Source organism: Nelumbo nucifera, chromosome 6, assembly GCF_055504915.1.
Source record: "Nelumbo nucifera cultivar China Antique chromosome 6, China Antique-T2T, whole genome shotgun sequence".
Lineage (NCBI taxonomy): Eukaryota > Viridiplantae > Streptophyta > Magnoliopsida > Proteales > Nelumbonaceae > Nelumbo > Nelumbo nucifera.
This window is the reverse complement of record NC_142654.1, coordinates 52,231,385-52,255,858: the sequence shown is the minus strand read 5'-3', so window position 1 is coordinate 52,255,858 and position 24,474 is coordinate 52,231,385. Positions and strand designations below refer to the sequence as shown.

Genomic DNA, 24,474 nt, shown 5'->3' with positions numbered 1-24,474 from the left:
TTTTTTCCCTTTTTAATAATTTGTTAAATTTTATAGAATTAAATTGAATCGCATCATATTTAGATTCAAATTGACCTTTATGAGATTCAATCAAATCTTTGGATCGGATTCAAGATTTATATTATTGACCTTTATGACCTTTATTTAGCGGTTAGATAGAATCTAAACAGAGCACGACTTTCGAGGCCAAGGCTTATTGTGAAGGGAGAACGAACGTGGATTTTGAGTCTCTTCGAGAGAGAGCTCAGCCTTTCGAGTCTCTTCGCAAACTACTTTCGAGTTTCCCTGCTATTGCGAAGGCAGAATGGGAGAACGAACGAGTTTCCCTGTCGTTTCTGGCGACCTTCGAGGAAGAAGGTCTCTTTTGCCCTCCAAGATCCATGTGTTTGCCCTCTTTGTTTCGCCCTCCATGGCTCTATTTTGGAATCCGAAGGAAAGCCTACCTTCCACAAAAGGGACCTTCCATGAAAGAGGAAATCCGATGACTCTGGCCCTGTTTTCGAATCCAAAGGAAAGCCTACCTTGCATGGGAGAACGATGACCCTGGCCAACATGTAATACATGCTGCCTCGTAGATCTGATAGCCCGTCACTTGCAAACATGATAACCTACTGTCACTTGTATGCTCAACTGGGATTAATCTAATAGCCCATCACTTGCATGCTCGACTGGATTAATTTGTCTCTTCGTATTTCAGTTAGTGTTTGATTGCCTAGGTGAATAGCCATAATAATTTCTATCCATAATAATTTCTTCTCCTTGGCAGATGGTATTTGCCTTTTGATCATTTTCTATATATATTCCTTCTTATATGAACTTCATACTATTCTTGTTCTATTTTCTTCTGTTTTCATTCTTGTGGTTTGGGTTGTTGCCTGGGTTCTTCTAGTATTGCCGTTTGGGTTCTTCTGGTGTTTGTATGTCCATGATTTATTTTTTCTCATCTCACCTACAAATGCTTTGTTTTTCCCATCTCATTTTTTATGTTTTTATGTCTGTGATTTATTTACTTCAAACCAAGTTTTTTTCTGTACTGATATTGAACTCTAATATTTCCGATGTGTTGACTTGTCCTTTTGGTGCCAAGTCTCATTGAAGATCACATTGCATCAAGTTAGTTTACTAGTCCAAATTGTATCACTTGTTATTGATATTGAACTCTAATATTTCTAATGTGTTGATTTGTCTTTTTTGTGCCAGGTCTCATTGAAGATCACATTGCATCAAGTTAGTTAACTAGTCAAAATTGTATCACTTGTTATTGATATGCTTTAATAAAATTTCTTCTTTACTTATCAAAATAAAAAGTAGACTAAGGCTGCATTTGGCTTTGTGGAAAATAAGGCCTTTTCTCCTTTTACAGGCAGAAAAAATGATACATGCCATTTCTTTAAACTTTGATACATGCCAGCTTATCTCAAGTATGTCTTTGCATTTAAGACTTATATTATATGGATAGGATGTGTTTCTGTGTTGGGTTTTGGAATTATGCTTTGTAGTGACATTTTAGTAATGGTGGACACAGACCTGCTTATCATGTTCTTGTTATTTTGCCCTGGAAGCAAACTATTAGTGGCTCTTGATAAAGTGGAATAGTGAAACAGACTTTTGTATTCAACTCCATGTAGTTGAGATATGCTTTGTGTGTCACCTTGAATTATGTAGGACTAATCAAACAGTGAATTAAACAAATAGTTAATGTGTCATTGATGAACTCTCCTTAAATCTCAACATGGTTTATAAGGTTTCGTATCTTTGAATAACACCTATTTCCTAGATGTGTCAGTCTTTCAGTCTTTGGGATGGTTTTGATTTTACCTTTACAAGTTTCTTGGTTCTTTTTTAATACTAGAAACTATTTTCCTTTGAAAATTTCAAAACCATTCATCCAATGCCTTCTTTTTTTTTTTTTTTTGTAAAGTTGCATATTCTGACATATGAAAGTCTGAAGCTTATGTTTTTTTTTTCTTGTTCTATTTATAAAATGGACTATATAAGCCCATATGAAAGGAACAAAATCAAACCTGACCAGCAAGCCATGGCCGAACCAACCTCACCAATGCATGGACAGCAAAGTGGCCCTTTGCTGAATTAAATTTCCTGATATGATAGCTGAAAAGGCAGTATGGAAAGAAATCAAATTTCCTGGATTAATCAGAAGAAAAAGAAGTAGAGCGTGCTCTTTTCATAGTTAAGCTACTATGTACCCTAGATGATATCCAAACAAAATAGCTCCTAAACAAGCAACACCAACATAGGCAAAAATTGATCTAGAAGATTTTCCTTGAAGCTTGGTGGGGATACCATCCTCAATACCTTCATCTGTCAACAAGTGTCGACCCAAGATGTTACATGCTACTTGTACGAAAATAGTCAATGAGGAAGCAAAAATACATGTCCCTGGCTTAAACATGTAAGCTTCTTTTAAAGCAAAAATGACAAACCCCATTGTTAGATTTGAAACCTCTTTTAAATATAAGAACCATCTATTCAATAAGAGACAAAGACATACTAAGCAGCAGTGCTGGACTGAGTTGACTAGAATTTTTTGAAAGTCTTCGAAAAAACTGACTTGTGCAACATTATGGGTATTATCTTACTCTAACACCAGTCATCAAAACATTCAGATAAACCAAATTTTTTCTCTTTCTTGTTGAGAGAGGAGTCGTTCCATTTCAATGAAGATTTCTTATCATTTTCCTTTTTGCTGTCATTAGATTCAATGTGGGAACCAGAAGAAACTAGTAGCTGAAGTTCCCCTACAGCCTGACTAATCACTGCTCTTAGAACAATTGAATTTGACAACCAAAATGTCAACTTGCATTCAGAAGAAATCTTAGTCAGTTAGAGCATCCGACGAAATAAATTCAATTAATGGTGCACCCTTAGAAGACAGTTCCACATTTATAAAGTGGAAGATTTGTCTTTCAGGAAATTTAGGCAGACCAGATTCCCAAAGTATCACATCCATTAGATCATCTAACCATCCAATCAGTCTAAATGTTGTCAGGATAATTTGTCATTTATTATAATATTTACCGATCTGGTCTGGAGACATTAGCTATGATACCTGGAGAAGTTTGTATGTCTAGTGTACCAGTGTTGGAACAATAAATATCTGATACAATACTGAATATTGGATTGGAAGCTACCCATTGGAGCTACTTTGAGGTTACTTTAAATGGCTTCATTTATCACCCAATCCTTTCTAGTTCTCCACTCATCCATCCAGGTATGTAAGAAATAAAACCCATAAGATCTTGTAGATTAGTGTAAAAATACAAGGAAAAGTTTTCTGCCTAACAACCTACATGAGGAACACAACATCCTATTAAGTTAATATGAACAGTTAGTGTAATACAAACTTGGAAACCCCTAAGATCTTGTAGCCAATCAGTGCACATCCATTTTTTACACATCATTAAACTCTTTCACCATTTAGTACTTTTGGTTCATTTTGCTATTCACTAGATGATTAATGCATCCAATTGGTATGATCTTATGCCTATGTCTCATTTTGTTTCTCCTTAAGACTAGAACTACTGCAAAATTCTTGATCCAATCTATTTGTATGAGAAATCCTATCTAGAAAATATAAGCAAGTGTCTTCTTGTTGGAACTTCTATTTTCTTGTCATTGGAGTGATGCCTACAAAACAAAATTGAGGACTCAACATAGTTTACACTTCACCAACCAGCTGAGCAGAACCATACATAATTTTCATGTTCATTATACTTCTCCTGGAATATAAAATTTGAATCACATGATTTAAATAATATGTTTTCACATCTGGTAATAATCTCAAGCCTTTCTGAACTATCTCTGAAAGTCTGTAACATAACAAGTAAATGAGTCAACTTCCCTAAAACTCAAGCTGGAAGCTCAAAGTAATCTAATTGATTAGCCAAAGTATGTATACTCCTGAAATGGAAAGCAAAGGCCCTTGGTTCTTGAATATTCAGTTGCCTATTACGCATTGACAGGTCAGAAGTTATCCATTCCTAGAAGCATTAATGCATGTTGGTAGATGTTACCATTTGGCTCCTCCTCTATCTCTCTGTTGTTTTGTCTATGCAACCCCACGAAGCACCCAAGAGCCCAGGTAGCAAGGTGGAGCAACATGCTCTTAGTATTTTTCACCTTTTGAAATCTCTTGTCATCCATACATCTACCCACCCACCACCATCCATCCATCTATATCTATCTCCTGTTCATATTATTGTGAGGATGTGTGAAAAATGTCCACAGATAATCTTAACAGTAACAACAAATTCCCGGTACAATTTTTTTGGATCAAGTATATTTTATCAAAGATTCCTGCTACAATTTGCCAAAAAAGGTGTAACTGGTGACCTCCTTTATTCTGAAGTTTACAACAATTACCTAAAATTAATCATAGGAGAGCCTATTCAGGTCCAATCTTAGGCTGGGCTTGGGGTAAGCCGGGCTAGCTATCTTGGCCTGTGAACTAGGGTTATCTGGGTCATATCCTTTTTATAGGAACAAAATAATTTTTGAAAGGATGTGATACTAAATGATGATGACACTATGATATATGAACAACATAAGCCTGCTTACCTTCTATGAATATGTTTCAGAATGATATATGAACCCCATGGGATTCATATTGACATCATGTAGCTCAAGCCTGCTTACCTTCTATGATATATGAACCCCATTTACATTTGTAAACGTTGTAGGGACTAGCATACTAACACTCCATAGTCCCAACACATACATTATGCTGTGCATATGAAGGTCTTGCAGATATTGACATCTGAAATTCTGAAACTTATGTTTTCTTTTTTCCTTTTGTTCTATTTGTAAAATGGACTATATTAAGCCCATATGAAAGGAACAAAAATCAAGCCTGACCAGAAAACCAGGGCCGAATCAACCTCACCAGAGCCTATCCAGGTGACAATAAATGTTTAGGAAGTGCAGAACAGGATTCAAGTAGCCAACCCCATATGGTTTGGATAAGATTTAAATGATGATTATTATTATTGATGAAATAAAGTTTGATTTAGATTCTGGTAATTGCTAGGAGTATCTCTTTGCCACTTACCACAAACACAAGAGTTATTCTCCTTGTTTTGATTTCTTACTCGTTCTTTGGTGGACAGCAAGCTGACCCTTGCTCTTTCCATCCATATTCTTACATCTTTAACCACATAAAGTCCCTCCTTCACCCCATAAAACCCACCACTGGATCTTAAATTAGTATGGACCCCTACCCTCTCCTACATCAATTTTTTATATGCATCATAATTTACGAATTTTGCAACAAATATTTAACAAGCATGTAAAAAAAAAAAAGCACCTTGTAACACAGTATTCTCAGCAATACCAAGATCCTTAGATAAGCATTCAAGTGCCCCATTTACAACATTGCCAAAAAGGAAGAGAACTTTATTTAGCCTCATATTGATGCCTATTAGGTCATGAGAAAGCAAATCGTAAAACCACAACCCTGAAATGGACCTTATATACTTTGGATGAATTTTAAAAGGAAGGGTGTGTCACTTGCACCTTTTTTGTGAACAACTCAAAGGTGTGGTACTCCTAGAAATGGGCCTCTGATATTGTATATCTTGTGAAACAACTCAAGAGAATGGGCCAAATGAACACAACTATGGGCAAATAAATGCATTGCCTTTTTCCCCATCCCATTTCTTTTTGCCTTTTTATATTCCTTACATATTACACTAAAAGATGTTGCTCCAGAACTAATAAATCTGGGGCATCTCATTTTTATGTTTGTATGTATAAGATTTATTTACAGCAACCATATGGACATCGTAGAACAAACAGTGTACCAAATACATTTCAAAAACACTCATGAAACGTTTGGTTAAAAAGATGAGATTGCCAAACCCACAATGGAAATTAGAGAGGGATAACCGTGGGTATTGTGCTACCTTTATCTTTGAGGAGTATGTGGACGGTTGAGATTTTTTAAGAATTTCCAAGCATTCTAAAAAAGGGTCAAAGAAAAAGATGAAAAAATACAATGGAGTAAATAAAGAAAGTCTTCTAGATACATATAGAGGGTGTCAACTTTATTGAATGCCAATACTTTGAAAGGAAATCAGATAACCTTAAAAAGGAAGTTGCTCAATTGGAAGGAGAGGTATTGCAGTGTATGCCAATGGATGTATATGTTGCCATCTCGGCTCTATAAGTTTAAGTTGTTTACTTTTTGCTATTAAGCAGTTTGCAAGACTATTTGCCATAGCTACTTGATGGATGTGTATGTATATAGTTTATTGGTGTTTTTTGCAAATACAAACAGGAGATAACAAATGTACTAATGCTTTTTAAGTTATATGTTTTTTTATCTTCATCTTCGTGTTTTGAAGACTATTGATTTATGTTTTTCCCTTGTAATTTCTTTCTTGATTAACATTTTCTTTCAACTACAATAACAACAAAGGCAAAACATGCATTTGTTAAGTCACGATACATGTGACTACTTTCACCATAGTCAAATTGCATATTTATACCTTCTTTAATATTATTATTTTGGAGAACTTGAATGATTACAAGTGTATCATTCATATATTAATTGTCTGCACTATTAATTGTCAAATAACAGTGTTCCTTATTGAATTAAATATTATGATTTCATGCACTATATGAACTATTAAACCCGGGGTACCTCATTTTTATGTTTGCATGCCTGTAATTTATTTACAACAGTCATATGCACATTGCAAAACAAATTGTGTACCAAATACATTTCAAAAAACTCATGAAACATTTGGTTAAAAAGATGAGATTGTCACACCCATAATGGAAACTTGAGAGGGATAATCGTGGGTATTTTGCTATCCTTATCTTTGAAAAATATGGGAACGGTTGGGATTTTTTATGATTTCCAAGCATTCTAAAAAAGGGCCAAAGATAAAACTTAAAAAAAAAAGTAATGGAGCAAATTAAGAAATTCTTCCAGATACATATAGATGATGTCAAATTTATTAAATGCCAATACTTTGAATGAAAATTAGATAACCTTGAAAAGGAAGTTACCCGATTGGAAGGAGAGGTCGTGACACTACAAGAGAAAATTGCTAAACTTCCTTTACGTGAATATGTCAATTACCTTGAAAAACAATTCAAGATTTTAAGGCAGCAAGCCATGGCCTTACTATCAGATGCAGAGTTAAAAATGTTCTAATGCAATTTTCAAGATAGGCTTTAATTAGTCGTCACAGTTAGTTCTTTTGTTACTTTGGGATTATAAGTCATGTTTTTTTTTTTTTTTGTTATAAAGCACTTTGTGATTCTTTAGCTATTAAGATTACAACTTCCAACAAGTTTTGAAATATTTTCTTGAAAAGTATTTTGCAGTGTATGCCAATGGATGTATATGTTGCCATTTTGGCTCTATAAGTTTAAGTTGTTTATTTTTTTTGCTATTAAGTGGTTTGTGAAAGCATTTAGTTTACCTACTTGATAGATGTTTATGTATATAGTTTATTGGTGTTTTTTGCAAAGACAATCAAGAGACAACAAATGTACAAATACTTTTTAGGTTGTATGTTTCTTTATCTCCATCTTCGTGTTTTGAAAATTATTGATTTATGTTTTTCTCTTGTAATTTCTTTGTTGATTAATATTTTCTATCCGCTACAACAAGAACAACAAAGGCAGAAGTTGCATTTCTTAAGTCAAGGTACATGTGACTACTTTCAACATAGTCGGATTGCATATTTATACCATCTTTAGTATTAATATTTTAGATAACTTGAATGATTACAAGTGTATCATTCATATATTAATTGTCAAATAGTAGTAATCCATAATGAATTGGATATTATGCTTTTATGCAAAGTACAAACTACAAAACTCGGGGTATCTCATTTTTATGTTTGTATGTCTGTGATTTATTTATATCAACCATATGGACATTACAGAACAAACTGTGTACCAAATACATTTCAAAAAACTCATGAAATGCTAGATTAAAAAGATGATATTGCCACACCCACAATGAAAACTTAAGAGGGATAACCATGGGTATTGTGGTACCCTTATCTTTGAGAAGTATGTGGACGGTTGGGATTTTTTAGGAATTTCCAAACATTTTAGAAAAGGGGCCAAAGAAAAACTTTAATAAAAGCAGTGGGGCTGATTAAGAAAGTCATCTAGATGCATATAGATGATGCCAACTTTATTAAATGCTAGTACTTTGAATGAAAATCAGATAACCTTGAAAAGGAAGTTACTCAATTGGAAGGAGAGGTCGTGACACTACAAGAGAAAATTGCTAAATCTCCTTCACGTAAATATGACAATTATCTTGAAGAGAACTCATGATTTTAAGGCAACAAGCAATAACCTTCCCATTAAATGCAGAGTAAAAAATGTTCTAATGCAATTTTCAGAATAGGCTTTAATTAGTTGTCATAGTTAACTCTTTTGTTACATTGGGATTTTAAAGTCTTGTTTTTTACTCTTTTTGTTACAAAGCACTTTGTGACACCTTGACTATTAATATTACAAATTCCAACAAGTTTTAGAATATATATTTTTGAAGGGTATCTTGCAGTGTATGCCAATGGATGTATATGTTGCCATTCCGGCTCTATAAGTTTAAGTTGTTTACTTTTTTGCTATTAAGCGGTTTATGAAAGTATTTGCTTTACTTACTTGATAGATGTTTATGTACATAATTTATTGGGGTTTTTTGAAAAGACAATCAAGAGACAACAAATGTACAAATACTTTTTAGGTTGTATGTTTCTTTATCTCCATTTTCGTGTTTTGAAAATTATTGATTTATGTTTTTCTCTTGTAATTTCTTTGTTGATTAACATTTTCTATCCACTACAACAACAACAAAGATAGAAGTTGCATTTATTAAGTCAAGGTACATGTGACTACTTTCAACATGGTCGTATTGCATATTTATACCATCTTTAGTATTATTATTTTGGATAACATGAATGATTACAAGTGTATTAGCAATACATTAATTGTCAAATAGTAGTGATCCTTATTGAATAGGATATTATGCTTCCATGCATTGTATGAACTATTCAACTCGGAGTATCTTATTTTTATTTTTGTATGTCTGTGATTTATTTACAACAACTATATGCACATTGCAGAACAAAAAGTGTACCAAATACATTTCAAAAAATTCATGAAACATTTGGTTAAAAAGATGAGATTGCCACACTCACAATTGAAACTCGAGAGGAATAATCATGGGTATTATGCAACCCTTATCTTTGAGGAGTATGGGGACGACTAGGATTTTTTTAGGAATTTCCAAGCATTTTAGAAAAAGGGCCAAAGAAAAAGCTTCAAGAAAAGCAATGAAAAAGATTAAGAAAGTCTCCAGATACATATATATGATGTCAACTTTATTGAATGCCAATACTTTGAATAAATATCAGATAACCTTGAAAAAGAAGTTTCTCGATTGGAAGGAGAGGTTGTGACACTATAGGAGATAATTGCTAAACTTGCTTCACGTAAATATGTCAATTACCTTTAAGAACAACTCAGGATTTTAAGGCAGTAAGCCATGTCTTAATGCAAATCTTCAAGATAGGCTTTAATTATTTGTCACAGTTAGCTCTTTTGTTACTTTGGAATTATAAAGTCATGTTATTTACTTCTTTTTTTTGTTATAAAGTACTTTGTAATGCCTTGGCTATTAAGATTACAAATTCCAACAAATTTTTGAATATTTTTTTGGAGGATATCTTTCAGTGGATGTATATGTTGTTACTTCGGCTCTATAAGTTTAAGTTGTTTACTTTTTTTCTATTTAACGGTTTGTAAAACTATTTTCCTTAACTACTTGATGGATGTGTATGCATATAGTTTATTGGTGTTTTTTTGCAAAAACAATCAGGAGACAACAAATTTACAAATGCTTTAAAGGTTGTATGTTTTTTTATCTCCATATTCATGTTTTGTAACTACTGATTTATATTTTTCTATTATAGTTTCTTTGTTGATTAATATTTTCTTTCCACTACAACAACAAAACAAAAGCCGAACTTGCATTTGTTAAGTCAAAGTACATGTGACTACTTTCACTATAGTCGAATTGCATATTTATACCATCTTTAGTATTATTATTTTGGATAATTTGAATGATTACAAGTGTATCATCCATATATAAATTATCTACGCTATTAATTGTCAAATAGCAGTGTTCTTTATTGAATTAGATATTATGATTCCATGCACTGTATGAAATACTAAACTCGGAGTATCTCATTTTATGTTTGTATATCTGTAATTTATTTACATGAACCATATGGACATTGCAGAACAAATAATGTACCAAATCTATTTAGAAAAACTCATTTTATGTTTGTGCTACCCTTATCTTTAAACAGTATGGAGATTATTGGGATTTTTTACGAATTTCCAAGCATTCTAGAAAAGGGTTAAAGAAGAAGTTTTAAGAAAAGTTGTGGAACAGATTAAGAAAGTCTTCTAGATTATGTTAAGTTTATTGAATGACAATACTTTGAATGAAAATCAGATAACCTTGAAAAGGAAGTTGCTCGATTGGATGGAGATGTCGTGACACTACAAGAGAAAATTGTTAAACTTCCTTCACATGAATATGTGGTGTAATCTGGAGCGTGTCGTTAGCCACTTTGGATCACCAATCTTAATATTTATAAATTTCTCTAATTCTCAAACAACTATAAATGTAGTTAATGGGTGAGAACGGGTCGTATCCACAGGGAAGCGAGGGAAAAATTAATATACACTCAAATTCGGACAAGAGAATACAAGAGAGAAGTACAAAAATATAAAAATTAATTAATTAAAATGAGAAAAATATAGAATTCGAACAGTACTGAAAGTTAAAAGTGCAAAAACATTAATAAATATAAAAATAAATAAACAAAAGAAATGAAATAAAAATATGTAATTCGATCAAAGGTAGCATTCTCCGGATCTCTCCTTTGACTCTCGAACTTCTCGATCTAGGCCTTCTGTCTTACCTGGCCGAATTGCAGATTTGTAGAAAATAAAACGAAAATCAAACGGAATGAAAATAAATTGCAGAAAGTAAATAACGAAACTGGAATTGAAAGAACAGAAATTAAAACTAAAATAAAGTAAAAGTGGTTGGGATTCGATTCCAAAGGTGGCAGTAGTGGTGTTGGTGAATTGCAAGTAGGAACCCCTCATCTTGCCTAGGCGTTCTCCTCTTCCTCTACCCTTGAACTTCTCAAGATCAGCCTTCCGTCTTACTTGGGGGCAAAATCCAACCCTTTCTCAGGAGCCCTGGGATCTTTTTTATAGAGAATGGTAGATACAACTTGAATTTGAGAGAAAGAGGGGGGTGGCAGTTGGGTTTTAGGAAAGATATGGGCACCCTAAGGTTTCTAATGGAGGGTTAGGATGGTTTTAGGATGATCCTAAGGCTAAGAAGAAAAAGAGAAGGCACCCAATATTATGTAAGGCTGAGATTTAATGGTTGAAGGCTGAATGGTGAAGATTAGAAGTTAGGTGGGTCCTTGGTTTAGAATGCTAAAAAGAGAGTGCCCTAGAATGGATGGTGGAGATTAGAAAAGATGGAAGGTGAGGATTTAGTAGTTAGGCATGGGGAGCATGTTAATACAGTAGGAGGGGCGCCAAATTGGGTTTAGCAATTAGGAGGCGCCCTCATGCTTTCAGTTTTTCACAAAAACACCCCCTCTCTCAATTGGACTTCACACCAACTTCCCAAAATTTGCATTTCAGCCATGAAAACTTCCCAATTTTGCCCAGAATTTGCATAGAGACCCTTAGAGGCCACAACATTGCACTTACTGGGAAAAGGGCACATCTTGACTATTCTAAGGCCGAAAATACCCCTGAATTGATGCCCTTAAGGCATCAAAATGTCGAGATTCCATTTGACGCGAATCTCGACACTTGACTTAGGTGAAGAGACCCAGTTACTAAGTCTAGGGTGTCCATTGTCCATTGACCTTTTATTCTTTTTTTTTTTTGCAACATTGTTCGTGGCAGTCCACTGTTTCCAACAATTTGAAGAATTTTTGTCTAATTTCTCCATCTTTCTCTTCTTATCTTGGTAGGGGCAATCTTGGAAGTATATTCCAATTTGTAAACGGTTTCGACAATATTCAAATAAGACCAATTTTTGATTCCTATCACTTGCTACCAATTTCTACAAAATTCAATATTCATTTATCAATTTCCTCAACTTTTTCTATTTAGGAGTCTCTTTTAATGGAAAAATTTTTAAAAATTTTCAATAAAATTTTAATTCTACATTTCTAAAGGCTTAGCTTTTCTCTCTTTTTTTTTTCAATTTCTCTCTCTCTCTCTCTTTCCTTACCCCCAACTTAAGTGGCATTGTCCCTAATGGCATGACTAGAATGATGTAGAAAGGATTTAGGCCAAAGGAAACAATGAATAGGGTTTTCCTGAGGGGTTCAAGGGATGCCACCTGGTCTCGAATCAAGAAAAGAAACAACAATTCTAACACTACAGACAAAAATCAATTGAAAACTACGTTGGGTTGCCTCCCAACCAGCACTAAGTTTAACGTCTTCAACCGAACACATTCACGCACTATTCTCATCTATACTCCCTGACTCACTTTCATCTTCCGACAAACAAGGTTCAGATTGGACTAACCACAAGGTGGGTAGGGCATCTAAAAGATCATCTACTATATCCACCTTGCACTCATCTTCCCCTAGGTTTGGATACTTAGAGGCACTAAAAATGTTTAACCGGACTTTCTGCTCTCCTAATGAAATGTCCATTTCTCCTGATTTACAGTTGATATTTGTATCAGCCATTGCTAGAAATGGACATCTTAAGATTATCGGGATATGGTTCAGTTCCTCGGTTAGGGTCATGTTTAGAATGATGAAATCCACTGGGAAGTGACAACCCTCTAGCCTGACAATGACGTCCTCAATAACACTTCAAAGGGTCTTGATTGACCAATTAGCGAGTTGTAGAATTACCGGGGTAGGTTCTAACTCGCCAATCCTGAACTTGTCATGAATGGACAGAAGCATATGTATACTAACCCCTAGATCCAATAAGGCCCGATTGAAGGTGATTCCAGAGATGACACAACTTATGAGATGAGCATCAGGATCTTTCAATTTTTGGGGAAGTTGGTTTAGGAGAGCTACAGTAACATCTGTCGAGAGCATCATTTTTTGTGAGGCCCATCGTGGCTCCATCATTTGAGTACACAACTCTTTTAAGAACTTGGCATAGGCCGGGATATGTTGGATCGTGTTGAGGAGAGAGAAGTTAATATGGACTTCTTTGCTCTCCCCATTGTCTCTTTCTTCTTTGGCACCGGCCCGACTGTGAGTGCAGTTGGAAAGGGAACTACAGGTTGGTTTACTATAGGCTCATCTTCTAAAGTTTCCTTTCCTTCTTCTCCTCCCCAACTTAGGGTCTTCTTGCTCTTTTTCACTAACTCCTTTTTTTCACACGGGTCCTCTAAAATCCTCCCACTCCTTAAGGTTGTAATAGCCTTGGTATTTTCAGGCTGACGGTCCTTAGGAGGTGGTTGAATTTGTTGTGGAGGAAAACCAGGTGGCTGATTTCTAGGATTCATAACCGGTTGACTTGGTAATTGCCCTACTTCTCTCCTCTTCTTGGCTTCGGCTAGCTGTTCTATCGATGGACTGTTGCTGATTTAGGATCAACTGCTGAAGTTGCATGAATTGATCGTCTATTGTATGGGTCTGAGGAGGTTGGGGATAAGCCTGATATGGTTGGACCAGTTGGTTCCTAGGGTACACCTACTGGAATGAACTATGTACTTGTGGCCTTTAAAATTGTTGGGCCATGGATTTAGATGTGTGGTATTGCAGGGACTGTGTATAGGTTTGACATGGTTGAGTCGGTTGAGTCCTAGGGTAATCATTGTACTCACAGTGGGTCTGGAATTCAGACCATTGAGAGTGCACATCTGGCAGGGGTTTTCTTGGACTTGGACCCTATAGGTGAAGTTGGGCTGATTTTCCCACCCAAAATTATATGGACTAAAGAATGGGTTAGCATTGGGTTGAAAAAATCTGTTGGCCGCATGTACTTGGTTTGGATTGACTGGTTGACATGGGCCTGCTACAGGGCACTAGCTAACATGATGGGTCGGGCTTGCACAGATGGAACATGATAGATAGGATGACAATGTTGGGTATGGGCCACTTTGTTGATGATATGCGAGGACTTGGTCAATTCTATGGGCCATCCCATTAATCTTGTCCAATTGACGAGACACATGGTTCCATTCTATCTGTAGCTCAGGTTGGAAGTAGTTTCTCATTCCATAAACTCCGGCCATTGAATTCATTTTGTCTTTGTTTTAACCCCCTTTTTTCTTCTTTTTTTTTAATTTTGAATTTTAATTTCAAATTTAGGTTTTGAAGTTTAAATTTTGCAATTTAAACTCAATTTTGATTTTTCTTTATTTTTTTTAATTATTTTTTGGGTTTTTTTAATTTAAAATTTAAAATTTTGAAATTTAAATTCAAATTTAGATTTTGAAATTTAAATTCCTGAAATTTAAATTCAAATTTGATTTTTTTTACTTTTGATTTTCTCTCTTTTTTTTTGAAATTTAAATTCAAATTCAGGTTTTTAAATTTAAATTCCTAAAATTTAAATTCAAATTTGAATTTTTAAATTAAAAAATATGCAAGCAAATCAACCACATGACTTAGGGCTGACCTAGGGTTTCCTAAACTAGTGGTTCAACCAATGTGAATCCTTTTAGGTTCACTTGGAATTACACCACTTCCTTTGGTTAGCCAGGTAAGAGGTGGGGATGTGAAAGGCTCCCCTTGCTCTCGCAAGGACCTAATTAAATAACCACAAAACCCGCTTAGGCATAGTCGTTTAACCTCTTTCCTTAGACACCAACTACTGGTTATGGAAAGTAATTATAAGGTTTCCTAAAATTCAGCACACCTTTGAACCAAATGTGAAGCTTCCCTAAAGGATCTTGCTATCCAAATTTTAAATTAGGGTTAGGGTGAACCGCACGTGAAGGGTGGTGATTTTTGGGCCAAGGAAGGGTGATGAAATCCCCACCTTATCTTATTTAAGTTGGATTGCCCTTAAATGGATTAACGAAACAAAAACAATCAAACAAAATGAATGCAACTAATTACAATGCATGAACAATTATTTCTAAAATGCAATTCAACAATATAATATAAAAGAATAAAACAAACTAAGCACAAGAAGCAATTAAAATAAAAAGAAACCTAGCACATTCACAACTAACAAAATAATTTCAGCAATTAAATAAATCAATATAATCCATGCTCTAGAATATCAAACCCTAAATGATGGAATGCAAATGCAAAAATTTTAACTTTTATTTTTATTTTATTTTTTAATTTGTTTTGAAAATCAAAATTTTAAATTTAAATTTTGAAATTTTAAATTCAAATTCAAACTCAAATTCAAAAATTTTAACAATTTCCTATTTACGACTAATTATTCAATTAAATAACTAAAAAAAGTATCAAATAAGGGAACGAGTAATTATAACAAACAGAAAATAAATGAATTAATTATGCTAAAAAGATTAACAACTACCAAAATAAATTCTAACAAGAAAATTGCTATTCTAAAAATTAAACCAAAAATAAAATAAACAAAAGAAAATTATGTGGCTATAAATAAAATAAAAAAAAATAAATGATTTTTTTTGAAATAAAAGAAAAACACAAACCTAATAAGATAGAAATTCGAACAAGAAATTAAAATAAAGAAAGAAAAATAAGTCTAGAAACAAAACCGAAGAAAAAAAAATAATACTAAAAAATTAAATTGGATGTAGGAAAAAAATAATTAAAATTTCAAAAATCACTATTCAATTGAAAAAAAAAAGAGTTCAAAAATAAAAGTAAGAAAAAAACAAAAGTAAAATGGAACGACTACACCTGAAACGCAATCCAATTTCTCTTCTCTTCTCTTCTCTTCTCTTCTGTCCCGCAGTCCCGCAATGCTCTAGTACCCCACCTTTCGTTGTTCCGTCCTGTAGAATCAAAGAGAAACAAGAATTAAATAGAGATAACGGATCAAGTAATAAAATGAAAAAGAAAAAATAATGAAACGGATCCGGAAAAATTAAATAAAAATTTTTTCTCCGTTGCTTCCCATGCAACGGCGCCAAAAACATGGTGTGATCTGGAGTGTTTCGTTAGCCACTTCGGATTACTAGTTTTAATATTTATAATTTTTTTTGATTCTCAAACAACTATAAACATAGTTAATGGGTGAGAATGGGTCGTATGCACAGGGAAGCAAGGGAAAAATTAATATACATTCAAATCCAGACAAGAGAACACAAGTGGGAAGTGTAGAAATATAAAAATTAATTAATTAAACTGAGAAAAATATAGAATTCAAACAATACTAAAAGTTAAAAGTGCAGAAACATAAATAAATACAAAAATACATAAACAAAAGAAACAAAATAAAAATCTGTAATCCGATCAGAGGTAGTAGTTTTCGGATCTCTCCTTTGACCCTCGAACTTCTCGAGCTAGGCCTTCCGTCTTACCTGGCCGAATTGCAGATCTGCAGAAAATAAAATGAAGATCAAACGGAATGAAAATAAATTGCAGAAAATAAATAATGAAACTGGAATTTAAAGAATAGAAATTAAAACTAAAATAAAGTAAAAGTGGTTCGGATTTGATTCTAGAGATAATAGTAGTGGTGTTGGCGAACTGCAATTAGGAACCCCTCCTCTTGCCTGGGTGTCCTCTTCTTCATCTACCCTTGAACTTCTCAAAGTCAACCTTCCGTCTTACCTGGGGCAGAATCCAACCCTTTCTTAGGAGCCCTTGGGTCTTTTTTTATAGAGAAGGGTGGATACAACTAGGATTAGAGAGAAAGAGGGGAGTGGCAATTGGGTTTTAGCAAAGATATGGGCGCCTTAGGGTTTCTAATGGAGGGTTAGGATGGTTCTAGGATGATCCTAAGGCTGAGAAGAAAAGGAGAAGGCACCCAATATTATGTAAGGTTGAGATTTAATGGTTGAAAGCTGAATGGTGAAGATTAGAAGTTAGGTGGCTCCTGAGGTTAAAATGCTAAAAAGAGAGTGCCCTAGAATGGATGGTGGAGATGAGAAGGGATGGAAGGTGTGGATTTAGCAGTTAGGGGTGGTTAGGGTTTGTTAAGAGTGAAAAGAATGGGTTAAAAGGCGCCTTAGGGTTTGCTAAGGCGTGGGGAGCATGCTAATACAGTAGGAGGGGCGCCAAACTGGGTTTAGCAGTTAGGAGGCGCCCTCATGCTTTCAGTTTTTCATAAAAACACCCTCTCTCAGCTGGACTTCACACCAACTTCCCAAAATCTGCATTTCAGCTATGAAAACTTCACAGTTTTCCCCTGAATTTGCATAGAGACTCTTAGAGGCCACACACATTGCGTTTATTGGGAAAAATGCACATCTTGACTATTCTAAGGCCGAAAATACTCCTGAATTGATGCCCTTAAGGCATCAAAATTTAGAGTTATCAATATGTCAATTACCTTAAAGTACAACTCAGGATTTTAAGGTAGTAAGCCATGGACTTCCCATCAGATATAGAGTAAAAAATGTCTTAATGCAGTTCTTTGAGATAGGTTTTAATTAGTCGTCATATTTAACTCTTTTGTTACTTTGGGATTATAAAGTCATGTTGTTTACATTTTTTTTTGTTATAAAGCACTTTGTGACACATTGAATATTAAGATTACAAATTATAATAAATTTTAGAATATCTTTCTGAATATTATCTTGTAGTATATGCCAATGAATGTACATATTACCATTTCGTCTCTATAAGTTTAAGTTATTTTTACTTTTTTTCTATTAAGCTGTCTGTGAAATTATTTGTCGTAGCTACTTGATGGATGTGTATGTATATAGTTTATTGGTGTTTGTAGCAAAAACAACCAAGAGACAACAAATGTACAAATGTTTTTTAGGTTGTATGTTTTTTTTAATCTCCATTTTCGTGTTTTGGAAACTATTGATTTATGTTTTTCTAGTATCTTTGCTGATTAACATTTTCTTTCCACTACAACAACAAAACAAAGACAAAATTTGCATTTATTAAGAAGATACATGTGACTACTTTCACCCTAGTCGGATTGTATATTTATACCATCTTTAGTATTATTATTTTGGATATTTGAATGATTACAAGTGTATCATCTATATGTTAATTGTTTGCGCTATTAATCGTCAAATAACAGTGTTCCTTGTTGAATTGGTTATTATAATTCCATGCACTGAATGAACTATTAAACCCGAGGTATCTCATTTTTTATGTTTACATATCTGTGATTTATTTAGAACAATTATATGGACATTGTAGAACAATTGTGTATCAAACCCATTTCATAAAACTCATGAAACGTTTGGTTAAAAAGATTTGATTGCCACACCCACAATGGAAACTTGAGAGGGATAACCATGGGTATTGTGCTACCCTTATCTTTGAGGAGTATGGGGACGGTTGGGATTTTTTAGGAATTTCCTAGCATTCTATAAAAAGGGACAGAAAAAACTTCAAGAAAAGTAGTGGAGAAATTTAAGAAATTCTTCTAGATACATATAGATGACGTCAACTTTATTGAATGTCAATAATTTGAATGTAAATCAGATAACCTTGAAAAGGAATTACTCGATTGGAATGAGAGGTCTTGATACTATAGGAGAAAATTGCTAAACTTCCTTCACGTGAATATGTCAATTACCTTTAAGAACAATTCAGGATTTTAAGGCAGTAAGCCATGGCCTTCCTATCTAATGCAGAGTGAAAAATGTCCTAATGCAATTCTTCAAGAGGTCACAGTTAGCTCTTTTGTTACTTTGGGATTATAAAGTCATGTTGTTTACTTTTTTTTATTACAAAGTACTTTGTGACGCCTTGGCTATTAAGATTACAAATTCCAACAAGTTTTAATATATTTTTCTAAAAGTTATCTTGTTGTGTATGCCAATGGATGTATATGTTACCATTTAGGCTTTATAAGTTTAAGTTGTTTACTTTTTTGCTATTAAACGGTTTATGAAACTATTTGCCTTAGTTACTTGATGGATGTATATATTTATATTTTATTGGTGTTTTCTGCAAAGACAACAGGAGAGATTAAATGTACAAATGCTTTTTAGGTTGTATGTTTTTTTTATCTCTTCCTTTGTATTTTGAAAATTATTGATTTATGTTTTTCCCTAATAGTTTCTTTGCTGATTAACATTTATTTTTCACAACAACAACAATAATAAAGGCAGAACTTGCATTTGTTATGTCAAGGTACATGTGACTATTTTCAGCATAGTTGGATTGCATATTTATACCATCTTTAATATTATTATTTTGGATAAGTTGAATGATTACAAGTGTATCATCCATATTAATTGTCTGTGCTATTAATTGTCAAATAACAATGTTCCTTATTAAATTAGATATTGTGATTCCATGCAATGTATGAACTATTAAACCCGGGGTATCTCATTTTATTTTTGCATGTCTGTGATTTATTTACAACAACCATATGAAAGATGATTTTGCCACACCCACAATGGAAACTTGAGAGGGATAACCGTGGGTATTGTGCTACTCTTATCTTTTAGGAGTATGGGGATGGTTGGGATTTTTTAGGATTTTCCCAAGCATTCTATAAAAAGGTCCAAAGAAAAAAATTAAAGAAAAACAATGAAGCAAATTAAGAAATTCTTTCAAATACATATAGATGATGTCAACTTTGTTGAATACCAATACTTTGAATGAAAATCAGATAACCTTGATAAGGAAGTTGATCGATTGGAAAAAGAGGTCGTGACACTACAGGATAAAATTGCTAAATTTCCTTCACATGAATATTTTAATTACCTTGAAGTACAACACAAGATTTTAAGGCAGTGAGCCATGGCATTTCCATCAAATGCAGAGTCAAAAATGTCCTAATGCAATTCTTCGAGATAGGCTTTAATTAGTCGTCACAGTTAGATCTTTTGTTACTTTGGGATTATAAAATCATGTTGTTTACTTTTTTTGTTACAAAGCACTTTGTGACACCTTAGCTATTAAGATTACAAGTTCCAACAAGTTTTAGAATATCTTTTTGACGGGGTAGCTTGCCATTTATGCCAATGGATGTATATGTTGCCATTTCGACTATATAAGTTTAAGTTGTTACTTTTTTGCTATTAAGCTGTTTGTGAAACTATTTGCCTTATCTACTTGATGGATGTGTATGTATATATAGTTTATTAGTGTTTTTTTTGCAAATACAACAAGGAGACAACAAATGTACTAATGCTTTTTATGTTTTATGTTTTTTTTTATCTGAAACTATTGATTTATGTGTTTCCCTTGTAGTTTTCTTTGCTAATTAACATTTTTTCCACTAGAACAACAACAACAAAGGTAGAATTTGCATTTGTTAAGTCAAGGTACATGTGACTACTTTCACCATAATTGGATTGCATATTTATACCATCTTTAGTATTATTATTTTGGATAATTTGAATATTTACACCATCCATATATTAATTGTAAGCATTATTAATTGTCAAATAGCAGTGTTCCTTATTGAATTGGATATTATGATTCCATGCACTGTATGAATTTTAAACTATTTTTTTGGGTAATTCTAACTTTGTTTTTAATGTCTATGCTGTTTATTTCATATGAGTAGAATGTCTATGTTTTGATTTTATTATATGATAATTTATGTATTCTGCTAGATATTGATAATAGCTCCCCTGTCGATGAAAAGGAAACAAAAGGAAGGAAAGGAAAAGTAAATTCTTCCACTTTCATCCTCTCCACTATTGATTCTTTCAGCACTTTCCTTGAAGATTAGATGGTAATGTTGTTGGGAGTAGGGGGAGTTTTTAGAGACAATGATGATAATGCTATTTCTTTTTCTTAGGATCAACAAGTGTTGAGGATTCTATCAAGGCTACATTCATGGATGTTGTTCAAGATGGATAGATTGCAAAAGAGTTGAAATCTCTAAGGTGGTGGTGAGATGTACGGGTGCCAATTGGGCTGGATTTGGTCCAATCCGATCTGGTCTAATGCGAGTTCATTATAATTGGACCAGGTCCAATTCAATTCAATGTCCGGACTGTCCAATCTATTCAAATTCATTTTGATTTAGATTGGTTTCTACCCAAACCCAGTCCATTAACACATATTCTTATCTTATATCAATGGACCAAATATTGGCTTAACCCAACCCAATCCAATATACATTTGTTACCAATGGACCAGGTCCAATCCAATCTAATAAATATTTTGAATCGGACTGGTCCTATCCAATAAGTCTTGTTGGTCCATCCAATCCATCCAAATTGATTTTGGATTGGACAGGGTCCAATCCAAAACCGGTCAATTGACACCCTTAGTGGGATGGTTGAGGAACCCATAAACCATAGTATGGGCTATAGCAATGTAATTAAGATATTCAAATGGTTAACAAGAAACATGGCATTAAGGATACAATGGCAAAGCCTATAGAAGTTTTCCTAACTGCTAAGAGGAAATTGAAGTACTTGAATGATAAGGAACCTTGAATCTTGTACTTTAGCATATACATAATGCATGAAAGAAGATTAACAAAAGAGAACCTGATTGTGGAACTAAATCGATCCAAAATTTAGTAGTAGGTTGATTTTCTTGGACACATTAAAGGTGATATGGGAGCAGGTTGATAAGCTATATGGTAGTGTTTCTTCTCTCCTAAAAGATCTCTTTTTGGGGCCTCTTGTCAACCAAATCCTCAAGGAACATCATGTTTATATGTTGGTTGTATCTAGGTGTAAGATCCTAGATGGTTGGTGTAACATTTGTACCTGATGGTAGGCGAGCCATAATATTTGGGACTGCAACTTTGGTGTGCTAAGTTCCTTCTGAAGCCCAAATCCCAAGGGGAAGTCATTATCTAACTTGTTTTTATTTGAGAGAAAGTGTAATTGATTGTATTAAGAATAAAAAAAGGAAAGTAAATGATATAATGTACAAGAAAATCCCAACACAGAGATTACAAAGTTAAGTGTCTGTCACTAAATAAAACTTCCCTCTGAGCACTTGACTTGCTAAGTTGTCTTCTAAAGAGTTTAGTTCCCTAGGAATCCAACTGAATTTAAACAACTAGGGAATCCAAAAGGTCTCTTGCCTCAGTCAGATAGTGAGCTAATCTTCAAGATCCACTCTCCTTCTCCCTTAATCATTTTATACTTTTAACAGAATCCCCTTTGATGGCTGGAGCAATTTGACCAACTTTGATGGTTTGAACTGATTAACCTGGCAATAGCATAATTGTCAGTCATCATTATGGAACAATCACCAATTACCAATGGTGAAAAAGCCTAAGTGATTAAACAATATTACCCTATTCCATAAGAAAATGAAAAGGTATGGTCACTTGCAATTCCCGAAAATCTTTCAATATAAAATCAAGGTAGTTATAGAAGTCAAGTTCCTTTGCCACTTAAAAGATGAAACAAAACATTGTTTCCTTTTTAATAAGAACAAAAATGAACATAATAAAAAAAAAATGTAAAATTAAGTATAGCAGCAATAGAAATTTACAACTCATAGATAATAGGATAAGTAATGGTGCATGTTGCTTGCTAATGTAATTTATGTTTTTTCCAGTTATTGTATGATCTTGCTGTAGGTACTACATTCTCCATAATTTGTGCATAGTTGTGCTGATCTTCAAAGCAGGTTAGATACAATTTCCACCTTATTCATACCATTTGTTCATGGACATGTTGTTTGTTTATAGCTCTATATCTAAAAGTATAACATACTTATTTGCATTTATGATCAATCTTTGCTTCTTATGTTTTTACTTCTATAAGTTTCTTTTTCTTGATGTTTTGTTAACATGTAGTTCATTGGTTAGCATATAATATTGCTTATAATGTGTAATGTATTTTAGTAGATCCATCAATTTTCTTTACAAACTTCCTCTTCATGTCCAACTCACTTTGTTTGTTTTTTCCTTTTTCCTTCAACATAATGGCTGATTTTCCAACACAACTTGTTTGCTTCGTTCCTTATTTGTTGATATTTACTGTGTGGGGTCCTGTAGCACAATCCTGGTTACAAATACCATGTACGTTCTCACCATTTGGACATCTACCTTGTATTCCTTCACTCATACCTACCCCTTGCTACCACCAATATCATAATGCAAGTGAATATACATCAAACCATCAAACAATTCCATTGAATTTGAATCTCCCTAGCTCTTCCTCTACTAATGTCATCAGTATTAACAATATGGACATCTGATCAATTTTCTTAACTAGACAACTCATGGATATCCGGCTTAGTCATGTTTCAAATTGTGCACATATGATTAGCCCATATAGTGAAACATCAAGCATGTCTGTAATTACTAGCAAAACCCCTTTCTCTCATAATTTCTATAGTTTGCCTACTCATGTAGTGTCCATCACACCTTTCATCAATGAATTTGATGAGGGAAAGTTCTGGTCATATTGGCTTACTTCTACCGAACGACATGTAACTTCCACTTGCTCTCCAAATTATAGATTTGGCTTCTATCCATCGGTTACAATTATTTGTTGGAGTGTTCAAAGAATCATGAAACAAGCATTTCAAAGTGCATTCAAGAATTTAGTTGAATTGCACAATCCAATGATCTTTATATTGCTTGAAACTTGGCTCAACGATAAACAAGCAATTGAAGCCTTCTTAACCTTGCAATACAATAGATCCTACATGATAGATCCAACTAAATATTCTGGAGGAGTCTTGGTTCTTTGGAAGAAGGAAGAGGTTGAAGTTGAAATTCTTTCTACCCGTACACGAAGTGTTAGAGCAATGTTCCATCTCCATAAAAAAATGTCAGCTCATCAACTTGCATCAATCTATGACAGTGCTAATAGTGAAGCCTTTCAAAGATGGTATCAAATCCAAGTGTCAACACAATTAAGTTTGAAGTTGGTTACCCCCTTAGAAAATCAAGCCATTCATTCTCACACACCAAATGGCTTAGATGGAACAAATCCAATTATTCTAAATTTATTTAGTCATCTAGATATTTAAGCATGTCTATGCATGTGATTTTTTCTAACCTCTCTCTTTCTGTCCTTCTGTCTTTCTCTTTGTAAGCAAATGGATGATTCCTAAATAGAAGCATTATTGTCCCTTTTAATTAAAATGATATAGTCAATATTGATCATGTCTCATTCCTGTATTATTCAAGTTTCCTAATTATGATGTTTGACATTGATAGCAACTTTTCAATGGATATAAGTACATCTTCTCAGCAATCACAACAAACATTTTTGACAATGCTCCCTCATATGTACTATCTAATTCTACACCACCTACAAATTTTCTCGAAAAGGATTCAAGTAGTATGTTTACACAAAGTAAGTGGTTGAAATATAATTATGTTATATACTTATTATTAAACAAAATATGTTAAATAGTACTAAAATACTTT

General features: G+C 33.7%; 1 long non-coding RNA gene across 1 annotated transcript; it reads left to right on the top strand.

Moving 5' to 3' along the window:
• Window positions 1–46: 46 nt before the first annotated feature.
• LOC104588001 (uncharacterized) lies at window positions 47–24,181 on the top strand. Its single transcript, XR_733697.3, has 2 exons — window positions 47–554; window positions 1,201–24,181. It is a non-coding gene; the product is annotated as an uncharacterized LOC104588001 (long non-coding RNA).
• Window positions 24,182–24,474: the final 293 nt, after the last annotated feature.